This window comes from Delphinapterus leucas, chromosome 13, assembly GCF_059928025.1.
Source record: "Delphinapterus leucas isolate spDelLeu-1000000601 "Yukka" chromosome 13, BTC_Dleu_Yukka2, whole genome shotgun sequence".
Taxonomy (NCBI): Eukaryota; Metazoa; Chordata; class Mammalia; order Artiodactyla; family Monodontidae; genus Delphinapterus; species Delphinapterus leucas.
This window is the reverse complement of record NC_143141.1, coordinates 59,598,517-59,618,186: the sequence shown is the minus strand read 5'-3', so window position 1 is coordinate 59,618,186 and position 19,670 is coordinate 59,598,517. Positions and strand designations below refer to the sequence as shown.

The 19,670-nt window shown below is 50.4% G+C and overlaps 1 long non-coding RNA gene across 1 annotated transcript in view; it reads left to right on the top strand.

Moving 5' to 3' along the window:
• Nucleotides 1–16,261, top strand: part of LOC111174828 (uncharacterized) — a 175,441-nt gene extending 159,180 nt beyond the window's left edge. Inside the window, exon 5 of the long non-coding RNA XR_016395458.1 lies at nt 160–16,261. This is a non-coding gene — a long non-coding RNA (uncharacterized LOC111174828). The remainder of the gene's footprint in view (nt 1–159) is intronic.
• Nucleotides 16,262–19,670: the final 3,409 nt, after the last annotated feature.

The following is a 19,670-nucleotide window of genomic DNA, read 5'->3' as shown; positions in this document are numbered from 1 at the left end:
AGTGTCCTCAGTACTCCCAGGGAGTAATGGGCCATCTGTAGCTCTTCCTGGGCTGTCAGCGTTAATTGCCCCAAGAGGAGGACTAAATGTGTGATCTGTTCTGCTAATCCCAGGGAAAACTTTATTTTCTAGCACACTACTTTCTCTTGCCTCTTGCAGACTAAAGGAGATCTCTGTGATGGATTAAATGTTTGTGAGCCCCCCTCTCTGCAAATTCATATACTGAAGCCCTCACCACCCATTGTGACTCTGTATTTGTAAATGGGGCCCCTAAGGAAGTAATTAGGGTTAAACGAGGTCATGAGGGTGGTGCCCGAATCCAATAGGACTGATGTCCTTATAAGAAGAGGAAGAGACACGAGAGATTTCTCTCGCTCTGCACCTGCACAGAGGAAAAGCCATGTGAAGACACAGAGAGAAGGCAGCCGTCTACAAGCCATGAGAGTCCTCACCAGGAAGCAAATCAGCTGGCACCTTAACCTTGAACTTCCAGCCTCCAGAACTAAATAAATGTCTGCTGTTGAAGACACCCAGTCTGCAGTACTTTGTTATGGCAGCCCGAGTGGACAAATAAGGCTCTCTGTTCCTCCCATGCCGCGTCTGCCCGTGGCAGCTTGGTCTCAGACTGCTGCTAGTGCATGACACACATGCACAGGACATGCTTTCCCCCCTCCCAACCCTGGCCCCTTTCTAATAGCAGGTTTCCCCAGCAACCAACTTTCCAGGCAGTCCATTCCCTTTCCTCTTAATCAAGTCCATTCTCCATTGAATGGGCTTCTTTACTCACTGCCTTGAGGGAAGCAGATTCTTTTTTGTTTTTTATTCTTTTAAATTTAATTTTATTTATTTTTTTGTACAGCTGGTTCTTATTAGTTATCTATTTTATACTTATTAGTGTGTATATGTCAATCCCCATCTCCCAATTCATCCCACCACCACCCGCCCCCCCCCGGCCACTTTCCCCCCTTGGGGTCCATACTTTTGTCCTCTACATCTGTGTCTCTATTTCAAGGGCAGCAGATTCTACAGACTGACATTTTCTAGGGACTTTTTACCTTTTTTTTTTTTTTTTTGCGGTACGTGGGCCTCTCCCTGTTGTGGCTTCTCCCGTTGCGGAGCACAGGCTCCGGACGCGCAGGCATGGCTCACGGGCCCAGTCGCTCCGCGGCATGTGGGATCTTCCCGGACCAGGGCACGAACCCGTGTCCCCTGCATCGGCAGGTGGACTCCCAACCACTGCGCCACCAGGGAAACCCTTTTTCATCTTTTTTTCCAAATCTATATTTCAAAGCATACCCAAAGGGCACAGCAGAATTTTTAAATGGTGATCCCCATGAGTGACCGTCTTTGGTGTGCTCCCTCTGGGGTCTCTGGGGATGGGATGGGGGAGGGGACAATGGTATGTGAATGGTCCCACCCTTACCACCTCCCACCCCCAGGTGGGCTGGGCTCCTTTGGGCCGCCATTCCTTTGCTCCCGCTCTTCCTGTCCTCAGAGCTGCCTTCCCCACTCCTGCCAGCTAACCCAGTCCTAGCCCACCACCCTGACTTGGCTCCACCCCACCTTTCCCATGTCTTACCTCCCTTTTTTGACTGTCGGCCCCCTGCACGTGGTGGCTGCGTCTCTCTCACCCTTGTGAACCTGACTGACCAAAGGCTTATCGTGATTTACCACCATGCTCCGTGCTTACCTGGGTTCTCTTTCCATTCTCAATGTTAATTCCCTTGGGTAGTTTCTCTTGTCCCCATTTTACAGAAGAAGAAACTGGCTCATTGAGACAAGGTTCCTTGCCTAGAAGCAGGCAGCCGGGGTAGGAGCTCTGCTCCCTCATCCCCCAGCCCAGGCCCAGCCCTCAGTGCCTTTGCTGACCTGCCATCTCCGAGACCCCCTTCTCTCTGTCTGAGTCCCGACCTGCTCTCCTAGGTGCTGGTCTTCAGGACTCTTTATTTTCCAGTACAATCCACTAGAACGCCAGCCCCGGGAACCCCCAGCATTTATAAACAGAGCCTGCAAGTGGTGGACCCTTGATTATATTGGGTGAAGAAAAGAGCCCTGTTTTCCTAACTAGACTTCAAGTTGTAAGCGGCAGAATGCACCTGCTTGGCTTCTGTCCCCGGCACAGGGCCGGGCACACTGGGGGGGCTCCTCCCCCACCCACTGGACACTCCTCACCGTCCCACCCCTGCCTCCAGCTGCTCGTTATAAAAACCCCAGACTAGCACCCATGGTCTTCACCCCTGCTGCCGGAACTCACTTTTGCCATGATTGTTAATATGCCTTTTTCCTTTTTCTCTCTGAATCAACATTAGCTTTGCTAGCTCCCTTCCCTCCGCCTGATAAGGATGGGGTAACGGCATCTGTATGAACTTGGGGTGTGCTTTTGTTGCCTTGTCAGAACAGCAGCTCCTATCTGGCCGGTGATGGGCTGGGAGCCAGCCCCCAACAATGGAGGCCTTGTGAGCCGGCCTTGGGGGGTGGTGCTGGGAGCCTGCAGTTCAGCACACACACAACCCTTCCGGGTGCCACCTTCCTATCTCCGGCCACAGAGCCCTTGCCAATGTTGGAACTGTAACCCAACCCCTGTAATTGCATGTCCCGATAGAGCATTGCTGGGCTTGGGCCACCGCTCAACAGTGAGTTAGGGTGCTGGGGATAGTCACCATAGACTGTGGGTGCTCCTGATTGAGGGAGCCTCTGGCTGGGTGTCCCCCACTCTCCTCCCGGGGGTCTTGGGCTGACTGAGAAAACCACAGCACAAGGCAGGCGGTCTCAGCTTCCCACACCTTGGAATCAGTGTGTTGGGAGACCCACCACACACACCCTGACCCATTCAAAAAGAATGGTTTCTCTTTCCTCTGCAAACCTCCCACCCCCAGCCTACCTCCTGCTGATCCTAGCTGCCCCTTCCTCTGGAATTCTCCACCCCTCTCATTCTGCTTGCCCTTCTTTTTTTTTTTTTTTTTAACATCTTCATTGGAGGATAATTGCTTTACAATGGTGTGTTAGTTTCTGCTGTATAACAAAGTGAATCAGCTATGCATATACATATATCCCCATATCTCCTCCCTCTTGCGTCTCCCTCCCACCCTCCCTATCCCAAAATAGATAGCTAGTGGGAAGCTGCATAGCACAGGGAGATCAGCTCCATGCTTTGCGCCCTTCATATCTTTGGCTTTCTCCTGCCTTTTTTCTTAGGCTCTCCTCCTCCTTAGGCCCAGCCTCTCTTCCCATCTTCCTCCTTCTCCCTGGGTCTTCTCCCATAGAGGGAGCTCAGATGGCAGCTCTGCGGTCCCCAACCCACCCCAGGATTCTGACCTCTTTGGAAAATCTAAGGTGCCTTGGGGGAAGCAGTTGGCTCCAAGACCGCCTCCCACTCGTACCAAGAACATCATCCTGCCTTCACCGAGCCCCCAGGGCTGTGTGCTCCAAACAGTGCCTGGGATGAGGTGGACTATGGGATTGGCAATATCCCTGCCCTCCCAGAACTTCCATTTTGGGGGAGGAAATGGGTACTGAACAAGTCTTCAGGTGCCAAGTGCTATGATGAGTGACAGTGAATTCTAATCTGGGACTTCTCCAGTGGAAAATAAGAATTGGATACTTTGCACTGGTGCCCATTTGTTCCAGGTACACCCCTAGTCATCATGTTATATTCAGTCTCATGTGCAGGTTTCAGGAGGATGCCTCTGGTTGCCATGTAACAACCAGCAACAAGACAGTGAGCATGCAGAGACAGGGGAACCCATCAGAATAGCACAGGATGAGGTGATGGAGGCTGCGCGACATACTGGCGATGGAGAAAATGGACGATGGGACTGATTGAAGAGCATCTGAGTGGTAGAATCTCTAAGTGAACGTTGGGATGTGGGGTGAAGAGGGAAGGACGTATAAAGATGGCTCCCAGTTATCTTGCTTAAGCAGCTGGGTAGATGGAGGCGCCATTTACCACATGGGAAGAGTGGAGACAGCACATATTTGGGGCTGGGAGGGGAACCAAGAGTTCAGCTGTAGACATGTTAAGTTTGAGATGCTCAGGCTATAACAGCATCAGCATCCCTTCCCTCCTTTTTAGCAATAGAAGCCCACTCCCTATCCCCCCGCCCCAGCCAGTGTTTCTGGTTGGGCTATCACATATACGGTCTCACTTCCCCAAGCACGCCAAAGGGCATGACTCAGGCTGGCCAGTCAGAGCGCTCACCCCCCTGGACACAAAGGTTTGTCCTTGGGTGAGCACACATGGGGGACATTGAAGGAGAGAGGATTGCACTCTTCTCTGAGTTTGTGAGCTGTAAGAAAATGTAGGGCTGGCACTGTCAGTGGCATCATTCAGTCAGAAAATGAAACCAGCACAGAGGAAAGACAGATCAGGAAATGGAGAGAGACAGCTCTGGTAACATCATTTGAACCTCTGGGTCCATCCATGCCTGAAGGTAGATCCTCTCTTTGATCCAACACATGACCTCATAAAATATTTTTTCCCCGTAAGAGCTAGTTTGAATACTTTTGCAGGTGACTGAAAGAGATAATCCAATAAGTCTAACACAGCATCCAAGAGATGTCAGGTGGGGCTTCTGGAGCAAAGACAGATGCAGAAATGGAGGAAGCCAGGTTCTGAGGAGGGACAGACAAATGAGACAATGGCTAGAGAAGGACACGGAATCAAGGGACACATGGCAGAGGCTCCCGAATGACTTCACTTTTGCTTTCTTTCTCGAGTTTTTACCTTCCAGGTAGGTGCAACCATGTGGCTAAATCTGGTTAAAGGGATGTGAGTGGAAGTACTGTGTGGGCTTTTCCATTTCCCACTGGATGGGCAAACCTGGTGGTGAGAACCTTGGGAGCTCTCGTGGACTCTGTAGCCTTGGACACCAGTGGACACTGCCTGATGTCTCATCTAAAACCGAGGCCCTCCTTCCCCCAACTGCCAGGAGCACTGTCCACTCACAGCTCAGCTGAATCTTTCCCCAGAAACTGCTTTGCTCAAAGTTATGCTTCCTCCCTGGGGGTATCAAAAGGGGGCCCGTATCCAATGACTTGCGGGGTAACAAACCTAGTTCCTTGATTCAGTTGAGACAACTATGAAGGCCACCCCAGCACCAGAGCTCCTCTGGGATTGGCTGAGTCCTCTGTTGTGACTGCATCACAGCTCAGCTCTGCCCTTTGCCCAGTGTTACCTCCATCACTCCCCCTGCCATCAGGGTTCACTCCCCAGTAGAACACCTGGCTGCAAATCTGTCTCAGAGTCTGTTTCCTGAGTAATCCAACCTCTGACAGAAGCTGTCTTAGACTGTGTGCTGGAAGCAACATGTTGAAAGTAGTGAAGTAAAAAGATACAAGAAACCTGAGTCCTCCAAAACCACTAAACCCCCGTATCAGCCCTGAACCATCAAGGTACATGAGAGAAAAACAAACCAAAAAAAAAAAAAAAAAACCCTTCTACTTTGTGTAAGCCAGTGTCGTTTGAGGCCTTTGTTACAGTAGTCTAAACTATACTCTGATTAACATAGAATTTGATATCCAGAAGTGGAATGTTGGATGTGGCAAAATTTTAAACATGAGGCGTTTTGCGGTGAGCAGATATGTCAGGATGGAAAGCTGGTGGCCCATGCAATGCAAAACAGTTGGTAACACTATCTCCTCTGATATCTTGGAAGACAGCTCACATGCCTACTGAGCCTCCAGTTCTAGAGGAAGTGGTTAGAAAAGGTGCAAGTGTTGGTAGGTAGTCTTTTCCCCACATTTATAGCAAGGTCCTGGAAGAGAGAAAAACTCAGAAGAGAGACAGCAGTTTGCAAGCATAGATGAAAATAAACAGAGCTCTGTTCATGGAGATTCTTCCTGCCTGTGGCCAGTAAGGTAAGCTGACTAAGAATCCAGTATTTGGAAAGGTGCTGAGAATGTCAACTGCTTTTGCACCCCAAACTGAGGAAGTGACGTGAAGGAGCCCTGAAGAGGCAGCTTTCCCAGGAGACAAGACTGTGGCCCAAGCCTTTCCCAGTTAGCTCCAGTTAAGAACACCCTGCCCGACCATGGGAGTCAGTTCAACAGCCCAGAGCAGATTCAGGGTGCTGCCTTTCCACCCAGGCCTACTAGGTTAGGTAACCTCATAAACTATTATAAAGTTAAGACAGGATAGGATGGGCAGAGTATAGAGGCTGGGAAATAAATGTGCATAAAAATGTCTTCAGGTTTAAGAACTATGTCTGCTCCAGCTTTTTTGGCTGGGTTACTTGCTTATGGAACAGATTAGAAACAAATAGACTGTAGTCATACTAATTTTTTAAAAATAGCTTTAGGGACTTCCCTGGTGGCGCAGTGGTTAAAAATCCGCCTGCCAACGCAGGGGACACAGGTTTGAGCCCTGGTCCAGGAAGATCCCACGTGCCACGGAGCAACTAAGCCCATGCGCCTCAACTACTGAGCCTGCGCTCTAGGGCCTGCGAGCCACAACTACTGAGCCCGTGTGCCACAACTACTGAAACCTGTGTGCCTAGAGCCCGTGCTCCACAACAAGAGAAGCCACCGCAATAAGAAGCCCCCGCACCGCAACCAAGAGTAGCCCCTGCTCACAGTAACTAGAGAAAGCCCGCACGCAGCAACGAAGACCCAATGCAGCCAAAAATAAAATAAATAAATTTAAAAAAATAGTTTGGGCCTTCCCTGGTGGCACAGTGGTTGAGAGTCCACCTGCCGATGCAAGGGACACGGGTTCGTGCCCCGGTCCAGGAAGATCCCACATGCCGCGGAGCGGCTGGGCCCGTGAGCCATGGCCGCTGAGCCTGCGCGTCCGGAGCCTGTGCTCCGCAACGGGAGAGGCAACAACAGTGAGAGGCCCGGGTACCACACACACACACAAAAAAGTCAATGTTTAATCCAAGATCATGAAGTTTTATAGTTTTCTTTCTTCCATTTAGGTCTATAATCAACTTTGAGTTAATTTTTATATGTGGTGTGAAGTAGGGATCTGATTACATTCTTTTGAATAGGGACATCTAGTTGTCCCAGGACCATTCTTGAAAAAGACTATTTTTTCACCATGTGTCAAAGTCTCCATGTCCAGAGTCTCAATTCTGTTTCATTGACTTATGTGTCTATTCTTATGCCAGTACCATGCTGTGTTGATTAATATAGTTTTGCAGTAAGTTTTGAAATAGGGTAGTGTGAGTCTTCCAACTTTGTTCTTCTTTTTCAAGACTGTCTTGGCTATGCTGGGCCCCTTGCAATTTTATATGAATCTTAGATACATTTTCAATTTCTGCAAAAAAGGCAGCTGGAATTTTAATAGGGATTTCATTGAGTCTGTAGGTCATTTGGGGGAATATTACCATCTTAACAATATTGTGTTCTAATCCATGGACACAGGATGACTTTCCATTTATTTAGTTTCTCTTCAATTTATTTTAATGATGTCTTATAGTTTTCAATGTACAAGCCTTGTTCGATTTATTCCTATTTAATTCTTTTCTATATGATGGTACATTGAATTATGTTTTGTATTTCACTTTTTAATGTTATGCTAAGTTTTTGAGGGAAAGTCATTGGCAAAAGTCTACAAGGCTGGCCAGTACAACTCTAGAATTGCTCAACTCCTAAAGCAAGCTGTGAGCTCCCAAACCTGCACCGGCAGGAAACAGGCTGTGAACACTGCACCCTCACCACCCAGAAGGGTACATTCTCCAATGCCCTTTTCAGATGTGGCCCTGGAGGACAACAGGTAGACAAAGAAGTACTGCCCCGAAAGCAGAGCCAAGAGCCACAGAGAATGTTTTCAGGTATTCAATACCAAAGAACATTCTCCTCTCTGAGATAGGGAACCCTTGGAATTCCTGCCCAGTGGGATCTGTTAATTGCTCTGTTCCCGCTATGTGTTTTCTATTTTTCCCCCTCCAAATGGCAGATTAATTGGCGTTATCCTGCTCCGCCTTGTAGAGTGTATGTGTATGTGTTGCTGGTTGGTAAAGGGGAGCAAATAGATTACTTGGTTTTTAGTTTGTATGTCACCAGACCAACATCTGAACTTCATATAAAGATCTGACAATTGTCAGGAAGGCCCGGGCTCTGAGCTGGTTGCAGCCATGGATGAAACCTTGTGGGTTTGGGCTTGGGAAGGGGATTAGCATGTTACACGTGTGAGAAGAGAGCGTGCATTTATTTGGGCGGTCAAAGGTGCAGAGGGTGATAGAGGTCGTCAGCTTTCCCTCAATAGCCATTCTCCTCTTCTTCAATAGTGATGGAATCTTTAAGTGGACACATTGCTGCCCAACGAAAGACCATATTTCTTAAGTTCCTTTGCCACTAGGTGTGTTTTTTGACCGAGTCTGAGGGCAATACCTTGTGATTGGACATGTATGCAACTTCCAGGCCGTGTCCCTCAAAGGAAGTAGCCTTATTTCCTCCTTCCTCTTTTCCCCTTTCCTTCTGACTGGGAGGTTGAAGTGCTGGCAAGGGCTGGGGCATCCATCTTGGAGAGAAGCTGCAAGTTAAGGATGGCAGGGCAACAGATAGAAGAAGTTACCATATCACCCCTACACTGCCTTCCTAAGGTTTTCATGTGAGAGTCAACTTCTACCTTTGAGACAGTCTTTGGGGATTTCTCTGTTACAGCAGCCTAACGTTATCCTAACTAATACAGAAAGTTTATCTGTTTTTTCCTTTTTATTTCCGGCCGCGCCGCATGACTTGCGGGATCTCAGTTCCCCGACCAGGGTTTGAACCCGGGCCACAGCAGTGAAAGCGCCGGATCCTAACCACTGGACCATCAGGGAATTCCCAGTTTATTTGTTTTTAAGATGGGAGAGACTAGAGCATGTTGTGTGCTCGTGGAAATAACCCATTAAGGAGGGAGAGATTGATGAGGAAAGAGAGGGGGGAGATAGCCAAAGGAAAAAAGCCCTTGAGAAGATGAGAAGCAATGGGATTCAGGGAACAAGAGATGGAATTTTTCTTTCACTGAAGAAACTGGGACGCTTCTTCCATTGTAATGAGGCAGACACGGGGATATCTGTGAATTTAGTGGTGGGAAGGTGAGGGAGGTTCAATATAATTGCAAGAGAGTAAAGCCATGATAACCCATGGAATCTTGATTTCATTGGACTCCTCCACACATCCTTTGTTCCCTGACGCACTCATTGTTGATCCACTTGTGCTATATATATTTTTTTTAATAAATTAATTATTTATTTTTGACTGTGTTGGATCTTCGTTTCTGTGCTAGGGTTTTCTCTAGTTGCAGCGAGCGGGGGCCACTCTTCATCGCGGTGCGCGGGCCTCTCACTATTGCGGCCTCTCTTGTCGCGGAGCACAGGCTCCAGACGCGCAGGCTCAGTAGTTGTGGCTCACGGGCCTAGTTGCTGTGGGATCTTCCCAGACTAGGGCTCGAACCTGTGTCCCCTGCATTGGCAGGCAGATTCTCAACCACTGCGCCACCAGGGAAGCCCTCGTGCTATATTTTTAATTCGTTATTTGTAATGATTAAATAGGCTCCTGCAGAACCACCACCCAAACCAAAGCCTTGACAATGACCCACATCTTTCCATACGATTCCTCCTCGCCATCCCAGCCCCCTACCTCCCCCGACCCACAGTAGCTATCATCCTGAAGTCTGTGTACCACATTCCCTTGATATCCTTTTTATATAGTTTTATTGCATCTACATATATTTCCAAAAATTATGTATTTTATATTAATTGTTTTTAACCTCATTAAAAGGGTATTGCTCTCCATGCAATCTTTGGGGACTTACCTTTTTTACTTAATTTTATATGGCTAAGATTTATTCACATTGTTTTACTTTGCTGTGGCTCATTTATTTAACCTGCTTTGTGATAGTCCATTGTGTGAACATCCCACAGTTTATTCATCCACAAACCATGGACTCTAAGCTGGGAGAGGAGAGAAGTGAAGGCAGGAGGGGGCTGATGGATAGAGACAAAGTGAAGGAATCAGTGGACTGGAGAGTTCTATGAGGCCAGAGAGCTGTGGCAGGGCCACCTGGGCCAGGAAGCAGAAAGGCTTGGAGGCAATGGATGGATGGATGGATAGTGGAAGGTGAAAAGTTCTGATTTCAGAAGTAAGGCTTTGGGTGGCCATAAGGTCTTCAGGGCTAAATGTGGCAATGGATAGCTAAGGCGGGAATTATTGGAGATGTAGGCGATGGAAGCAAGAGGTCAGAGTGTGGATATAGGTCATTCTATTTGTCTAGGATAGTGGCAGGAGGGGGTATGGGAGAAGATGAGGACGCTGGAACGTGGGTCTTCAGTGGGGGAGGGAGCAAGCCTGGGAGGCTGGGAGATGACAGGGCCGAGGAGGGAGGATGGCATAGCTGGAAGCAGCAGTGTCAATGGTTCAGGGCTTTACAAGAGGATGGGAGTAATGGGCTGGAAATGACCCTGAGGAATAATACGGACAACTCCATCTTTTCACCCTGAGGTGCAGAGAATGTGAGACTAAACATCCTCCACCTGAGAGGGCTGCTGGGAGGTGGTAGCTCAGGGCTAGGAGGAGAAGGACGCATTCCAAGAAGAGGCTGAAGATCTAGGAGAGAGCGCTGCCTGTGGTGCAGGAGCTCCAGGGCGCATCGTATGAGAGCAGAGGGAGGGCAGCTCACAGGGGAGGGCAGGCAGGCATATCAGGGCTCAGCCGAGGCAGGCGAGGAAGCCGTGCTGTGGTGGGAGGGGAGGCCAGATTGGCTCTCTCTCACCAGCTAGGAGCGCTGCGTGCTGTGGCACATGCGTGGAAGGGTCATCACTCAGCCTCCTGCTTCCATGCCATTGTGTCATCAGCCCTGTTTGTCTCTCAGGGTTGATGTACCTCATGGGAAGGGGAGCCAGGAAGTCAGTACTCTTCCCTTAGATCCAGTGCTGGGGTCAGGGGAAACCAGTGCAGAGAACTGTCTTGGTTAGAGAGGTGGGGCTGGAGGTCTTGCCTCCATCTCTAAGGAGATCCAGGGATGCAGCCTGGACACCTGATGTCACCTTCCTGTTGGTTCAGGTTGACCCTGGGCTAGTCCAACTTGCCCTATGAGAGGTCTTCAGACCCCAGTCTGAGGGTAGAGACACCATCCTGGCTTTTAGGGAGGCCCCTCTGAGGGAGGATATTCAGAGGGAAAGAAGAAGAGGTGAAGCCAGCCACTTGGGAGCCAAGGACGGCTCTAAGAAAGACGCGGGCCTGCCCACCATTGTTCTTCAACACAATCAGTACAGAAAGAAAGGAAGAGCCCAGCCCAGCCCAGCCTGTTTCTGAGGCAAGCTTTCCTTCTGGATTTCCCACCTAGGATTAACTCAATTATCCTTCTTAAACCATGAAAGCTTGGAATGAGGGTCTGGGATCATTAGACTCAAAGTCCCTGGATTATTTTCTGTGCCTCGTCTCCTACACTGACCTCAGATATGACCTAGCCACTGCCTCTCCCCCATCCCAGAAACCCAGCCCCTACCTCGCTGGTGCTTTCTCTTCCCTCCCTCAGGACCATGGGCCTCAAAGATCTGAGTAGAAGCCCGAGGTCGGAGCACTCCCAGGTGGCAGCAGAAGAGGGAGGAATCAGCAGTTTCTCCTGAGTCCCCCACTTCTCGGCTCTCAGTAACTCTGTGCCCCAAGTTTCCTGCCTCAGAGGCAGATGGGCCATCTGTGTGCTGCCGTTACCCTAAAGAGAGCGGCACAGCGAGTATCCCGGGGACAGGGCCTGGGCTTTATACTTCTCCATGGCTCCAGCGCTCAGAAGTCCCGGTCTGATGAGGGAGCATGGCCTCCACTCTATAGGAGCCCCGGGCTGACACAAAGTCTGGTCTAACCCACATACAAAACACTTTGGAACATGCCCAGTGAGATGGAGTCAGGGTGTAGGGAGAAATGAAGATAACTTCTCAGGTTAGAGAGAACAGGTCTGCCTCTGTGGTGTGTCTGATCACACTCCCAGCAGACGGTAGGTTGGTTACTAGGAGGACTTTTCTGGATTTGGATGGAGGTATACATACGTGGTCAGAGAACAAATTCTGTCCTGGATACAAGAGATGGCATTTTCAGCCCACAGCAGTGGGTGCCAAGAGAAGGTCCAAGATGCATTACTTAGGATATAGCCTTGGCTGATGTAACAGAGACCCAAAATAAGAGTGGCTTAAACAAGAGACATGTCTGTGTAACAGTCCAGGCATAAACAGTTTGGGGCCACAATGGTATCAGGGACTCAGACTTCTTCTAACTGACTTGTTACTCTGCCGTCTCTGTGGTCTTGTTCTCACCCATAGGATCCAAAGTGGCTCACCATCACATAGGCTTCCAGACCGCACAAAGTGGGGGAAAGAGGGCCAAGAGCATGCTTCCCATCTGGAAGTTTCACACTTGGCTTTGCTCACGTCCCATTGTCCAGAACTCTTAGCAGCTTGATCATCCTTAGCTGCAAGGGAACCTGGGAAATGTAGTTTTTATTCCAGGCAGCCATGTATCCCAGTAAGCACCTTTTGTTCTGTTAGAGAAAAGGGGAAATTGTTATTAGGGGAACAACTAGCAGTTCTGCCTCAAGAGACCCCAAGTACACAGCAAGGAGGTTATTGTATTGTATGTGTCTGTTCAGTACCTCATTCCCACAGGGTTGGGCAAGTGACTCAGTCTGGGAGAACCACAGCAATGCATCCCTCTGGCCACAGCAATTGGTCCAGAACTGAGCACATGACTCAAGGCGAGCCAATCAGAGTTCTTCCTCAGGACTTTTCCCTAACCAAGTAGCAGATGGTATAATTTCCTTTCTGGTCATAAACCCTGAACTGACCGTGGTCGTTTTCCCTGCCAAGGCAGGGTAAAGCCTGTCTGCAGAAGATAGGATGACACCAGCCTCTGAGAGATGCAGAGAGAAGGGAGTTCCAGCAGGGTGAACTCCATTCATGTCCTGAATGAACTAGTTAGTCAATGCCCTCTTTTCACCAAGTTGATTCAAGCTGAGTTTTGGCCATTTGCAACCCAGAGTTCTGACTTACACAGTACTGAAAGTGATGTTTTCTCTGGGGTACTTGGGGGTGTGCGGGAAGGGACACAGATGAGATTGAAAACCTGGATGAAAATAAAGTGGGCTCCAGCCAAGGTGCATCTTTCTCCTGCACATTTGCCCTGAGGCATCTTAAAGTTCTCACACAGCATCTTACTGTAGAGGACGTTCAGTTTCTTTGCATTTTTCCAGTCAGTCCTGTTTCCTGCAAGGCAGCTCTCCTCACAGGCCTGCTGTAGCCGGCCCAGCTGTGAGGAGGGGGCCTGCGGAGGAGCCACCCTCACAAAGGGCTCATCCTCAGCTTTTCTGGGGCTGTTATCAGCCAAACCTAAACTCTGAATCACCTGCATCCGTGGGCAGCCCTGTAGGTGGCTTGATTTCCCCCTGGGCTTCCCTGTGTCAGGACCTGTGAGTGGAGGCGGACTTTCAATAAAGGTTCATGGTCTTCTGCCCGCTCACGCTATCAAGGTTCTGTCCAAGACCTTCCTGAGCCCCATCTTCCTCGTCTCTTCACTCACCACCCGTCCTGGGCCCCCATCCCTCTGGGCACCATCCATCCCCATGCCACCTAGTATACCAGCATAAAACCCTCAGGGGAGATGGGATGAGAGCTGGAGAAGGAAGGGAATGTGCATGAGCGTTCTCTCTCCAACTCAGTCAGAAGGAGGATGGAATCTGAGAATGTCCTGTGCTTCCAAACCTGTGACTCTCCCGGTCCCCTGGGACCTCCCGAGTCCCCTCTACCTGCCATGACTGCAACCAAGCTGTCCTGGGCCTGTGGTGTCACCTGGTGGTCAGCCTTGGAACAGTCCAGCTTCCACCTCCTTTTGTTTCTTTTGAGATTGGAAAGATGGGGTCACATATGTACCATAATTTCCCTTTTCTTTCTGTTTTTGTTCTTTGTTTTCTACCACAATCAGTTCAGTTCAGCTCATTCTTCCTCAGGCTTTTTTTATTTTTTTAGCTTGTGGGATCTTAGTTCCAAGACCAGGGATTGAACCCATGCCCTCAGCAGTGAGAGCGTGGAATCCTAACCACTGGACTGCCAGGGAATTCCCCTCAGGGCATCTTTAAAACCCAAATTACACACCCTTGAATCCACTTCCTTCATCTCCTTTCTAACAACCCGACCCCAGTTACCTCATGAGTTCCTTTCCCCAGTTTATTCTTTCCACCCAAACAATCCTGGCTGACTGCATGTCAGGATAGAGCCAGGACTGCCCCGTGTCAAAAAAAGGCAGACTGAACGCCAGAAAGATTCATCAGAATGTTGAAGAACAAAAGCTTTCAGCCTCTAAAGCCTTTGAAAACACCTCAAAGTTTCCTTCAGAATGTCCCACCCATCGCCACATACTCCTGTTAAGAAACCTGCTTTCCCTCAAGCACCAGCTTTTAAGAAAAAATAAATAATTTTCTACACCCACATTGTTATTTTCCATTTCTACCTATAGGTCTTGAAACAGTAGGGTTTTTCTTTTTTCCCCTGTGTGGGTGTGTGGCAGCCTAGCTTTGTGATGCTTTAAATGAGCATTTATGGCTCAACCTGGAAAACTGAGCCCCATTCATAACGCTGAGTCCTCGATTTTCTCTTGGCTCGTTGCTGGAACCCCAGTCCACTTCCCAGAAACCAACTTTTGAAATGTTACTCACTGGCAAGCGGGGACTGCCTGATGGTAGACATTTAAGATAAGGAGATACTTTCCTCCGGGACAAGATAGCAGCTGCCTTTTGTTGTTTTAAACAGGATAATGTATAAGAGCTATCTGACTTCCCAAGAAATGGAAATCTTGACGCCTGCTAGAAGCCTTGAGGCTTGCAGGATGGGCTGGGCCAGTAGGCTAAGGTTGGGGGGAAAGGGTGTGGTGAAGATCTAAGTGATGCTGTAGACCCAAGGACCAGGCAGAGAGGATTCGAGAAGGGCTAGGCTGAGTGGAGGGGGCTGCAGAGAAGTCTTCGGGCCAAGCACTGGAGAGACAGACCCGACTAACATTTATTAAGCACCTTCCACGTGTCAGGAAGGGCCCAATGGGGAAGCATGTGGGTCCCCCAAGCAGGCTGATCATTTTATGTCCCATCAAACTGTATTCCTTTACTATCAGTTCAGCTTTAGTATAGTGGAACTGATCTCTGCTTGGAGAAAGGGGGGAGTGGGCAGAGGAGGGGACCCCTGGATCTCCTCTGAGCAGTTCAGCTCTGACGCTGAACTTGCATGCTGCAATTAGATACACAAAAACTCTCTAGAGACCTTGCCCCGCCCTCCTTACGGAACAGCTTAGAGACCAACGATCGTTATTCTGGCCTCTTCTTTTGGGGTCCCCCCACCACCCCACTGCAAGTAGCTTATTAAAGCAGAATGTCCAACTGACCCTTAAAAGAGTTCCAGACGTGGTTTTCTCATCTCCTTATATGTCCGGTGATGACTGAGTACCTCGTAAAGACGGCACCCTAGCCAGCGACATGGCTGGCTCACCCCTTAGACCATCTCTGGTCCTGGGCACTGAGAATGTTCTTACTCTGCCACCTGAGTAACACGATCTCCATTCTGCCCGGTGAACCGGAGGCTGAGGTCAGTTAGGTTAGCTGCCCAAGAGGCCCACAGCTGGTGAGTAAGTCCCACCTCTGGGCTGAGATCTGAATTCAGGTTCATCCATCTTATTCCAAAGCCCAGATCTTCTCCACTTCCTCCCTGTCCCCCAGGAGAAAATGGAAAGAAAAAGCTGTTGAAAGCGGGAGGGTGGTTTCTGTGAAGAAGTACAGGAGGTGGAGGTTTGAACAGGCAGCTGTAACAAGCGGAGTCAGAGACCCTGTGGGTGGCAAGGGGGCTGGGTGCCCAGCAGTGCCACTGCAAGATGGCCTAGGTGGGGTGAGGGGAGAAGGGTGGAGTCAGCTTGGGCTCCTGGAGTGTGGGAGGGTAAAGCCGCCTTGTCCTGGAGAGAGGGGTGTGTGATGCCGCCAGGCCAGGGCCCCTTCCTCTGCACGCAGCCATACTAGCAGCGCCCACTGAAAGGGCACGGTGGGTCTGGAGTCTGGCAAAAAGAGGCTGGGGTCCAAGAGGAATCTTTGCGAGAGAAATCTCTCCTTCAGTGCTAGATTGGAGGCTGCAGAAAGTCATTTGCACCACGTCGGGGCAGGATGCCGAGGGCCCAGGGGCTGGCTCTGGTTGGTTCCCTTTCTCTCCTCATGCCCCTTCCCTCCAAACCCCCAGTCCAGGCCAGCTCAGCGCCAGGGCCAAGGAGCGCCTGACAGCCTGTTCCTGGCCTCCCCAGCAGAGGGCTCCAGAGCAGAGCTCAGGAGGGTGGGTTGGGGAGGGAATCTCCACCTCCCTCCCTGCAGGGAGGTGTGGGAAGCACTGGACAGTCCTCTCTGCTCACAGGTGTCCAGGTGTCCATCTGCACAGGTGCTCTTCACTCGTGCATGGGTGTGCCTGTATGTGTGTGCACCCCTGTGGGTGTGTGCAAGTATGTACGGTATGTGTGTATGTGGGCGTGTCGATGTCTGCCCTGCTGAGGCAAAACTGCCTGTTTTTAAGTGTGTTGGGTGGTGTCTGTGCACACGTGTTTGCCCATTTTCTCTTTGCACACGCCAGCGCCGCTTGTGTCCCTGTGTATGTTTGTGTGCATGTGGGTGCCTGTGTGACTCGTGCATAGGTGTCTATGCTTGGCCTTGTAAGGAGAGGGGAGAGAAATAAGTGACAGGGGGTGCTGTGGAATCTCAACATTCTTGGGGGCAGGGATGCGGGGTCCTCTGACCCTCTGTACTGTCCCACGTCCACACACACTGACGCTGCCGGACCACCTCCTGCCCTGGCTCAACACAGCCCCTGGGTTTGTTAGGACCCTGTTTACAGCAGGTGTAGCTGACGTCTAGTTCCCAGGAAGCAAGTACTTCCAGAGGTGTGTGTGTGTGTGTGTGTGTGTGTGTGTGTTCTGGTTCCCTCTTTTGCACCTTGAAAATGTTGTTCTCCTTGTTGGCAGTGGGGAGCAGAGCCCCAGAGAATGGGGGGAAGGTAGAGGGCTGGAGCAAACGGCAGGCGCGTGGCTGTCTCATCCACGGGGTGAAGGAAGGCAGTGGCTGAGGGGGAAGGTCTTGGCCCAGGAGTCTGGGGTCCTGGATGGGGCCCAGCTCTGCTACCAGCTGGAGGCCCTGGCTGGCGAGAAGCAGCCCCTCCCGGCCTCCTCGTGGTGATCTGTGCTTGTGCTCAGCCAGGGCCGTTGGGGGAGGACAGGTGGGATGCTCCCCTCTCCCTGTGTCATGTTGAAAAGAAACTTGTCGAAGGGAATGGGGCAGAGAGCATGACAGCCACCACACGATGGGAGGGTGTATTCGTTTCCTATCGCTGCTGTAACAGATCATCACAAACTTAGTGGTTTAAAACACACAAATTTATTTTACATTACTGGAGGTCAGAAGTCCAAAATCGACCTCACCAGGCTAAAGTCAAAGTACCGGCAAGGCTGTGTTCTTTCTGGAGGCTGTAGGGGAAACTCCATCTCCTTGCCTTTTCCAGATTCTAGAAGCCGCCTGCATTCCTTGCCCTGTGGCCCCTTCCTCCATCATGCTGTCGCATCGCCTTTCCATTACTTTGACCTTCTTGCCTCCCTCTTAGGAGGAAGCCTTGTGATTACATTGGACCTTCCCAGACACTCCAGGACAATTTCCTCATCTCAAGCCCCTTAACGTGATCACATCAGCCAAGTCCTTTGCCTGTGAGGTAACATATTCATAGGTTCTGGGAATTAGGATGTGGTGCATTATTCTAGCTGCTAACTAGGGCAATCATAGATAAGCTGCCAAAAGGGGGTGACATTTTGTTTTCAATTAATTTTTATTGGAGTGTAGTTGCTTTACAATGTTGTGTTAGTTTCCACTGCTCAGCAAAGCGATTCAGCTACATGGATACATATTTCCCCTCTTTTTTGGATTTCCTTCCCATTTAGGTGAAAAGGGGGGTGACATTTTTTCTGGGGGGGAGTGACATTCTTAATCCTCTCGTGGTTTCACTGAAGCATCGAGGGGGACCCTCACTCCTGCCGAGGAGCCATCTGGTCCTGACGTCTCGTCTGGGGGACTGAGCCCCAGGAACCAGGGTACGCTGGCTGGGTTAAGGGCCTTTCCATTCTGCCTGCCCTCTCAGCAGCCCCTGGCCAGGCACCAGCTATGACCTCAGTGCAGACTGGCCCCTTGGTTCCCTGAGCGCTGCCCCCCGCCCCCTCCACAGCCTGCTCCAGATCCAGTATCTGGCCTCGTCCACGTCCCCAGAGCACTCCTCACAACTTGGTTCCTTCTCTGTCATGGCCCCCACTACCTGCCCCAGAGGCACTCTGGGCTCCAGCCTGCCGGCTCAGGCCCAGCCAACACCCAGCCCTCTCCACACGTGTGAAAGCCGCATGCATGGGCTCTCTCCAGCTCTCCAGAGAAAAGTCCAACTGCAAGACCCGGAGTTGAAGAAGGGGGACGCGCACAATTGTACAGGCCAGTGCTGGGGGTGTCCGATGGGATGATGGGCCTCCGGATGCTTTATAAGGCCAAACTCCCCAGCACAGTCAGCACCACATCTGGAATTAAGCTGGAAATTCCAATTGCTCTCTGTTGCTAAAAAGAAATGTGTCAAATTTTCCCAGAGATTTTGTGGAAATGGGAAGCCCTGCGGGGATGGGGGTAGGGGTGGAACGCTCACTCCACGGGACCCCAGAGCCTTGGGGAAATCCAGATGTCACAATGTGTCCACAGTCCTTGGCTGATGGCTCCCCCAGCCTCCCTCAGCTGTGCTCCCTGCCCCGTGAAAATTAAAGACGCCTGGAGCGGGAGGGGTGTTTTGCTTCTCCCTAGGACCCACAAGTCCGTCCAGGTATGTGCGTGTGAAAAACTGTGACTTTTTTGATAGGGAGAGTAATTTTTTCCTGGAGAGAAAAATATTGACGTGGCTTTGGTGGATCGTCTACCCAGAAATTCCCAATGCGTGAAGGTGTGCTCTTCCCTTCGCTCTGACACACAGGCACGTGCACACACCTCCCACAGGCCCGTATCTCACCAACTGTGTTGTCTGGGCCCCTTCAGGGCCTCACCTGCACTTCGAGCCCAACCCCAAGCAGTGTGGGACAGAGATTCCATAGAGCTGGGCCTGAGGGTCCAGAGGAAGCTTGACTACTTGCTAGTTCTCTATCTCTAGGCTAGTGGATGAGTTTCTTGTTGCCGCTGGAACGAATCACCACAAGCCGAGTGACTGAAAACAATGCAGATTTATTCTCTTACAGTCTAAGTCAGAAGTCCACAATCAGCCTCACTGGTGTTGATGCCACAGTTTGGTCATGTGCTGCCCCACCTCCCAAGGTGGTGCCCAGGGTTCACACTATCCTTTCCATGGCAGAGATGCTAAGAGAAAGATGTGGGTCTGAGTTCCAGCTCTGCCTCTTCTGAGCCATGTGACCTTTTTGAGCTCCCATGTCCTCGTCAGCAAAATGGAGGTAATCATTGGCCATACCTTTGTTTTGATGACTAAATAAGATAATGTCCTATTTAACTGAAGTTTGCAATTCTCTGGCACATAGATATGCCTCTGAACGGTGACTCTAAATATTTTCTCTCAACCGGGACCCCACCATTCCCTCTTCACGCTCTCATTCTAGGGGCTCAAACTTCTGGAACCAGGAAAGCAGTCTGATAAAACCGAATCACACTGATTCCAGCCTCAGCT